Here is a 9,101-nt window from a genome sequence, read left to right as displayed (position 1 = left end):
TGGATTTTCCCTCTATCACTACCGTAGATTTTTACCTTAAATTCTAACTTGTCTGCTATTATTATAACTATAGGAGTTTTGTTTTGATTAGCACTTGCCTGATATAACTTTTAATATCTCTGTGATGTTTAACTTGTCTGTGTGATTTTTTTTTTAAATAAAGATTGTTGAGCTATATTTTTTAAAAAGTCCATTTGGATACTCTGTCTTCTGTAAATTAACATATACCATAATGACTAATATATTTGCAATTACTTCTATTTTAACTCAAGTTTACTCTTTATTCTTCTTTTTTTTGACTTTTATTCTTCTGTTTCCTTGTTTTCTCTTTGAAGGATAATTTTTAAAATATTCCCTTAATTTTTCTCTGCATATTTAGGAGCTATTATATTTGTATTATATTAGACATTATCTTAATTTTTCACATACATATTCCTATAATTTGTTCTAACAAATCTAAAGATACAGAAACTTAACATTCTTTAAAATTACATGAAATATCCTCTTTTCATCTTGTTATTAATGTCTAAAGTGCTGTTGTTGTTATTTACTACTACTCGGTACTGGAGTGAACTTTAATCTGAGGAATAATGTTTTACTCAATTCCAGAAAATTCTCTGGAAACATCTCTGATCGCTTCAAATGTCACTTCTTAATCATTTCTTTGGAGACTCTTGATCAAGCTTCCTTGCCCCTCCATTTGTCTTTATGTGTATATCTTTGACTCCACGTTAAATTCTGAGTGAATTCTTTTAAACTATATTCTAATTCACAGAGACAGTGAAAATCAGCAATGCTAGTAACAAACTGTAAATAGTATTTGCACTACCACATGGCAATGGCCAGCAAACACCTTTCCTATACAAGGTCATACTATAGCTTTTTTTTTTGGCTGCGTTGGGTTTTCTTTGCTGTGTGCAGGCTTTCTCTAGTTGTGACAAGTGGAGGGCTACCCTTCACTGTGGTGTGTGGGCTTCTCATTGTCGTGGCTTCTCTTGTTGTGGAGCACAGGCTCTAGGCGTGTAAGCTTCGGTAGTTGTGGCACGCGGGCTCAGTAATTGTGGCTTATGGGCTCTAGAGCGCAGGCTCAGTAGTTGTGACACACAAGCTTAGTTGCTCTGCAGCATGTGGGATCTTCCCAGACCAGGGATCAAACCCGTGTCCTCTGCATTGGCAGGCGGATTCTTAACCACTGCGCCACCAGGGGAGTCCCATACTATAACTTTAAAAATAGGTGACAAGAGTTTCTTCTGTTATTGTTATCCTTACCAACAATAGCCCAGTGCTACTTAGCTCCTCCTACCTAAAAAAATTACTAACATACCCAAATGCTGAATTGCTAGCCTCTCCTCCTTCTTAACAATATATAATTCAGAAGTCTTCCCCACTTCCCTCTCTCTTTAGAATAATCCGGGAAATGCACAAACACACCTTGTACTGAGAGCCCTCCATAGTGCACTCTCCCTTGTTGTAGTAAGGTAAATAAACCTAACTATAATTGGGTATATATGTCTTTCTAATTATATGACTGCAGGTATGTTAATAATTTTTGTTTTAACATCTTTATTGGAGTATAATTGCTTTACAATATTGTGTTAGTTTCTGTTTTATAACAAAGTGAATCAGCTATACATATACATATATACCCATATCTCCTCCCTCTTGCTTCTCCCTCCCACCCTCCCTATCCCACACCTCTAGGTGGTCACAAAGCACAGAGCTGATCTCCCTGTGCTATGTAGCTGCTTCCCACTAGCTATCTATTTTACATTTGGTAGTATATATATGTCAATGCCACTCTCTCAATTCGTCCTAGTTTACCCTTCCCCTCCCCCTGCCCTCAAGTCCATTCTCTACGTCTGTGTCTTTATTCCTGTCCTGCTCCTAGGTTCTTCAGAGCCATTTTTTTTTTTAGATTCCATATATATGTGTTAGCATATGGTATTTGTTTTCCACTTTCTGACTTACTTCACTCAAGGTCCATCCACCTCATTACAAATAACTCAATTTCATTTCTTTTTATGGCTGAGTAATATTCCATTGTATATATATGCCACATCTTCTTTATCCATTCATCTGTCAATGGACACTTAGGTTGCTTCCATGTCCTGGCTATTGTAAATGGAGCTGCAATGAACATTGTGGTATATGACTCTTTTTGAATTATGGTTTTCTCAGGGTATATGCCCAGTAGTGGGATTGCTGGATCATGTGGTAGTTCTATTTTTAGTTTTTAAAGGAACCTCCATACTGTTCTTCATAGTGTCTGTATCAATTTACATTCCCACCAAGAGTGCAGGAGGGTTCCCTTTTCTCCACAGACTCTCCAGCATTTATTGTTTGTAGATTTTTTGATGATGGCCATTCTGACAAGTGTGAGGTGATAACTCTTTGTAGATTTGATTTGCATTTCTCTAATGATTAGTAATGTTGAGCATCCTTTCATTTGTTTGTTGGTAGTCTGTATATCTTCTTTGGCGAACTGTCTATTTAGGTCTGCCCATTTTTGGATTGGGTTGTTTGTTTTTTTGATATTGAGCTGCATGAGCTACTTGTAAATTTTGGAGATTAATCCTTTGTCAGTTGCTTCATTTGCAAATATTTTCTCCCATTCTGAGGGTTGTCTTTTCGTCTTGTTTATGTTTTCCTTTGTGGTGCAAAAACTTTTAAATTTAATTAGGTCCCATTTATTTATTTTTGTTTTTATATCCATTTCTCTAGGAGGTGGGTCAAAAAGGATCTCGCTGTGATTTATATCATAGAGTGTTCTGCCTATGTTTTCCTCTAAGAGTTGTATAGTGTCTGGCTTTACCCTTAGGTCTTTAATCCATTTTGAGTTTATTTTTGTGTATGGTGTTAGGGAGTGTTCTAATTTCATTCTTTTTCATGTGGCTGTCCAGTTTTCCAAGCACCACTTATTGAAGGGACTGTCTTTTCTCCATTGTATATTCTTGCCTCCTTTGTCAAAGATAAGGTGACCATATGTGTGTGGGTTTATCTCTGGGCTTTCTATTCTGTTGCATTGATCTATCTTTCTGTTTTTGTGCCAGTACCATACTGTCTTGATTACTGTAGCTTTGTAGTATAGTCTGAAGTCAGAGAGCCTGATTCTCCAGCTCCGTTTTTCTTTCTCAAGATTGCTTTGGCTATTCAGGGTCTTTTGTGTTTCCATACAAATTGTGCAACTTTTTGTTCTAGTTTTGTGAAAAATGCCATTGGTAGTTTGATGCGAATCTGTAGATTGCTTTGGGTAGTACAGTCATTTTCCCAATGTTGATTCTTCCATTCCAAGAATATGGTATAACTCTCCATCTGTCTGCATCATTTGAATTTCTTTCATCAGTGTCTTATAGTTTTCTGCATACAGATCTTTTGTCTCCTTAGGTAGGTTAATTCTTAGGCATTTTATTCTTTTTGTTGCAGTGATAAATGGAAATGTTTCCTTAATTTCTCTTTCAGATTTTTCATCATTAGTGTATAGGAATGCAAGAGATTTCTGTGCATTAATTTTGTATCCTGCTACTTTACCAAATTCATTGATTAGCTCTAGTAGTTTTCTGGTGGCATCTTTAGGATTCTCTATGTATAGTATCATGTCATCTGCAAACAGTAACAGCTTTACTTCTTCTTTTCCAATTTGGATTCCTTTTATTTCTTTTTCTTCTCTGATTGCTATGGCTAAAACTTCCAAAACTATTTTGAATAATAGTTGTGAGAGTGGACAACCTTGTCTTGTTCCTGATCTTGGAGGAAATGGTTTCAGTTTTTCACCATTGAGTACGATGTTGGCTGTGCATTTGTCATATATGGCCTTTATTATGGTGAGGTAAGTTCCCTCTATGCCTACTTTCTGGAGGGTTTTGATCATAAATGGATGTTGAATTTTGTCAAAATATTTTTCTGCATCTCTTTGAAATGATCATATGGTTTTTCTCCTTCAATTTGTTAATATGGTTTATCACATTGATTGATTTGCGTATACTGAAGAATCCTTGCATTCCTGGGATAAATCCCACTCAATCATGGTGTATGATCCTTTTAATGAGCTGTTGGTTTCTGTTTGCTAGTATTTTATTGAGGATTTTTACATCTATGTTCATCAGTGGTATTGACTAGTAATTTTCTTTCTTTGTAACATCTTTGTCTGCTTTTGGTATCAGGGTGATGGTGGCCTCATAGAATGAGTTTGGGAGTGTTCCTCCCTCTGCTATATTTTGGAAGAGTTTGTGTAGGGTAGGTGTTAGCTCTTCTCTAAATGTTTGATAGAATTTGCCTCTGAAGCCATCTGGTCCTGGGATTTTGTTTGTTGGAAGATTTTTAATCATAGTCTCAATTTCAGTGCTTGTAACTGTATGTTTATATTTTCTGTTTCTTCCTGGTTCAGTCTCAGAAGGTTGTGCTTTTCTAAGAATTTGTCCACTTCTTCCAGTTTGTCCATTTTATTGGCATATAGTTGCTTGTAGTAATTTCTCATGATCCTTTGTATTTCTGCAGTGTCAGCTGTTACTTTTCCTTTTTCATTTCAAATTCTATTGATCTGAGTCTTCTCCCTTTTTTTCTTGATGAGTCTGGCTAATGCTTTATCAATTTTGTTTATCTTCTCAAAGAAGCAGCTTTTAGTTTTATTAATCTTTGCTATCATTTCCTTCATTTCTTTTTCATTTATTCTGATTTGATCTTTATGATTTCTTTCTGTCTGCTAACTCTGGGGTTTCTTTGTTCTTCTTTCTCTAATTGCTTTAGGTGTAAGGTTAGGTTGTTTATTTGAGATGTTTCTTGTTTATTGCGGTAGGATTGTATTCCTCTAAACTTCCCTCTTAGAACTGCTTTTGCTGTATCCCATAGATTTTGGGTCGTCATGTTTTCATTGTCATTTGTTTCTAGGTATTTTTTGATTTCCTCTTTGATTTCTTCAGTGATCTCTTGGTTATTAAGTAGTGTATTCTTTAGCCTCCATGTGTTTGTATTTTTTACAGATTTTTTCCTGTAATTGATATCTAGTCTCATAGCATTGTGGTTGGAAAATACTTGATACAATTTCAATTTTCTTAAATTTACCAAGGCTTGACCTTTGGCCCAAGATATGATGTATCCTGGAGAATGTTCCATGTGCACTTGAGAAGAAAATGTATCCTACTGGTTTTGGATGGAATGTCCTATAAATATCAATTAAGTCCACCTTGTTTAATGTGTCATTTAAAGCTTGTGTTTTCCTTATTTATTTTCATTTTGGATGATCTGTCCTTTGGTGAAAGTGGGGTGTTAAATCCCCTACTATGATTGTTTTACTGTCATTTTCCTTTTTATGGCTGTTAGCATTTGCCTTATGTATTGCAGTGCTCCTATGTTGGGTGCATAAATATTTACAACTGTTATATCTTCTGCTTGGATTGATCCTTTGATCCGTATGTAGTGTCCTTCTTTGTCTTTTGTAATAGTCTTTATTTTAAAGTCTATTTTGTCTGATATGAGAATTGCTACTCTAGCTTTCTTTTGATTTCCTTTTGCATGGAATATCTTTTTCCATCCTCTCACTTTCAGTCTGTATGTGTCCCTAGGTCTGAAGTGGGTCTCTTGTAGATAGCATAAATATGGGCCTTGTTTTTTTATCCATTTTATGTCTTTTGGTTGGAGCATTTAATCCATTTACATTTAAGGTAATTATCGATATGTATGTTCCTATTACCATTTTCTTAATTGTTTTGAGTTTGTTATTGTAGGTCTTTTCCTTCTCTTGTGTTTCCTGCCTAGAGAAGTTCCTTTGGCATTTGTTGTAAAGCTGGTTTGATGGTGCTGAATTCTCTTAGCTTTTGCTTGTCTGTAAAGGTTCTAATTTCTCTGTTGAATCTGAATGAGATCCTTGCTGGGTAGAATCATTTTGGTTGTAGGTTTTTCCCTTTCAACACTTTGACTATGTCCTGCCACTCCCTTCTGGCTTGCAGAGTTTCTGTTGATAGATCAGCTGTTAACCTTATGGGGATTCCCTTGTATATTATTTGTTGTTTTTCCCTTGCTGCTTTTAATATTTTTTCTTTGTTTTTAATTTTTGATAGTTTGATTAATATGTGTGTTAGCGTGTTTCTCCTTGGATTTATCCTGTATGGGACTCTCTGTGCTTCCTGGACTTGACTATTTCCTTTCCCATATTAGGGAAGTTTTCAACTATAATCTCTTCCAATATTTTCTCAGTCCCTTTCTTTTTCCCTCCTTCTTCTGGGACCCCTGTAATTTGAATGTTGATGCATTTAATGTTGTCCCAGAGGTCTCTGAGACTGTCCTCAATTCTTTTCATTCTTTTTTCTTTATTCTGCTCTGAAGTAGTTATTTCCACAATTTTATCTTCCAGGTCACTTATCCGTTCTTCTGCCTCAGTTATTCTGCTATTGATTCCTTCTAGAGATTTTTTAATTTCTTTCATCGTGTTGTTCATCATTGTTTGTTTGCTGGTTATTTCTTCTAGGTCCTTGTTAAACATTTCTTGTGTTTTCTCCATTCTATTTCCAAGATTTGGGATGATCTTTACTATCATTACTCTGAGTTCTTTTTCAGGTAGACTGCCTATTTCCTCTTCATTTGTTTGGTCTGGTGGGTTTTCACCTTTTTCCTTCATCTGCTGTTTGTTTCTCTGTCTTCTCATTTTGCTTAACTTAAGCAAAATGTGTTTGGGGTCTCCTTTTCACAGGCTGCAGGTTAGTTGTTCCAATTGTTTTTGGTGTCTGCCCCCAGTGGGTGAGGTTGGATCAGTAGGTTGTGTAGGCTTCCTGGTGGAGCGGATTGGTGCCTATGTTCTGGTCGATGAGGCTGGATGTTGTCTTTCTGGTGAGCAGGACTGCATTTGGTGTTGTGTTTTGGGGTGTCTGTGAACTTATTATGATTTTAGGCAGCCTCTCTGCTAATGGGTGGAGTTGTGTTCTTGTCTTGCTAGTTGTTTGGCATAGGGTTTCCAGCATTGTAGCTTGCTGGTTGCTGAGTGGAGTTGGGTCTTAGCATTGAGATGGAAATCTCTGGGAGAGCTTTCGCTGTTTGATATTACAAGGAACCGAGTGGTCTTTGGTGGGCCAATGTCCTGAACTCAGCTCTCCCACCTTAGAGGCACAGGCTTGACACCCAGCCGGAGCACCAAGACCCTGTCAGCCACCCGGCTCAGAAGAAAAGGGAGAAAAAAAGAAAAAGAGAAAAAAAAATAAAGTTATTAATATAAAAAATAAAGAAATTAAAAGTAATAAAAAAAAGAAAAAAACAGAAGAGAAAGAAAGAGAGCACCCAAACCAAAAAACAATTGCACCAATGATAACAAGCGCTAAAAACTATACTAAAAAAAAACAAAGGACAGACAGAACCCTAGGACAAATGGTAAAAGCAAAGCTATACGGACAAAAATCACACCAAGAAGCATACCCATACACACTGACAAAAGAGAAAAAAGAAAAAGAAAATATAGAGAGAGAAAGAAAAAAAGGAAAAGAGCAACCAAATCAATAAACAAATCTATGAATGATAATAAGCTCTAAATACTAAACTAAGATAAACATAAAACCAGAAACAAATTAGATGCAGAAGGCAAACCCCAAGTCTACAGTTGCTCCTAACGTCCACTGCCTCAATTTTGGGATGATTTGTTGTCTGTTCAGGTATTCCAGAGATGCAGGATACATCCATTTGATTGTGGAGATTTAATCCACTGCTCCTGAGGCTGCTGAGAGAAATTTCCTTTTCTCTTTTTGTTTGCACAGCTTCTGGGGTTCAGCTTTGGATGCAGCCCCACCTCTGTGTGTAGGTTGACAGGGGGCACCTGTTCTTCACTCAGACAGGACAGGGTTAAAGTAGCAGGTGATTAGAGGGCTCTGGCTCACTCAGGTTGGGGGAATGGAGGGGTGAGTCTACGGTGGCAGAGGCCAGCATGATGTTGCAACAGCCTGAGACACGCCCCCTGTTCTCCTGGGGGAGTTGTCCCTGGATCACGGGACCCTGGCAATGGTGGACTCTACAGGCTCCCGGGAGGGGTGGTGTGGATAGTGACCTGTGCTTGCACACAGGCTTCTTGGTAGCTGCAGCAGCAGCCTTAGCATTTCATGCCCATCTCCGGAGCTTGTTTAGGTGGTGCTCTGAGTCCCCTCTCCTCGAGCACCATGAAGCAATGGTCTCTTGCCTTTAGGCAGTTCAAGACTTTTTCCCAGACTCCCTCCCAGCTAGCTGTGGTGCACTAGCCCCTTCAGGCTGTGTTCATGCAGCCAACCCCAGTCCTCTCCCTGGGATCCGACCTCTGCAGCCCAAGCCTCAGCTCCCAGGCCCCACCTGCCCTGGCGGGCGAGCAGATAAGCCTCTTGGGCTAGTGAGTGCTGGTCAGCACCGATCCTCTGTGCAGGAATCTCTCTGCTTTGCCCTCTGCACTTCTGTGGCTGTGCTCTCCTCCATGGCTCCGAAGCTTCCCCCCCACCAACCACCCATCCCATCCCTGCCAGTGAAGGGGCTTCCTAGTGTGTGGAAACCTTTTCACCTTCACAACTCCCTCTCAGAGTTGCAGGTCCTGTCCCTATTCTTTTGTCTCTGTTTTTTCTTTTGCCCTACCCAGGTACATGGGGGGTTTCTTGCCTTTTGGGAAGTCTGAGGTCTTCTGCCAGCGTTCAGTAGGTGTTCTGTAGGAGTTGTTCCACATGTAGATGTATATCTGATGTATTTGTGGGGAGGAAGGTGATCTCCACATCTTACTCCTCTGCCATGTTGAAGGTCTCTCTCTATGTTAATAATTTGTTGGTAGTTTTTGTATGGTAGATTTCAACAGTGTCCAGTCTAGATTCCATCGATGTGTTTTGTCTCCAAAATTTCTAATTCTCTTTTTCTGCATCGTTACAATTTCCTATTTTTTTTCATATATCTTGTGTGTTTTTTAGTATGAATTGTTTCACTTTTTATTACTTTGAGCACCCAAGAACATATAGCCTTTCTTTTTTTTTTTTAGATGGTGGGAGTAGGAGTTTATTAATTAATTAATTTATTTTTGCTGTGTCGGGTCTTCGTTTCTGTGCGAGGGTTTTCTCTAGTTGTGGCAAGTGGGGGGCCACTCTTCATTGTAGTGTGCGGGCCTCTCACTATCGCAGCCT

The sequence above is a fragment of the Monodon monoceros genome, unplaced genomic scaffold, assembly GCF_005190385.1.
Source record: "Monodon monoceros isolate NGI ecotype Baffin Bay Population unplaced genomic scaffold, NGI_Narwhal_1 Super_Scaffold_21, whole genome shotgun sequence".
In the NCBI taxonomy this organism is placed as follows: domain Eukaryota; kingdom Metazoa; phylum Chordata; class Mammalia; order Artiodactyla; family Monodontidae; genus Monodon; species Monodon monoceros.
This window is presented reverse-complemented; position numbering follows the sequence as displayed.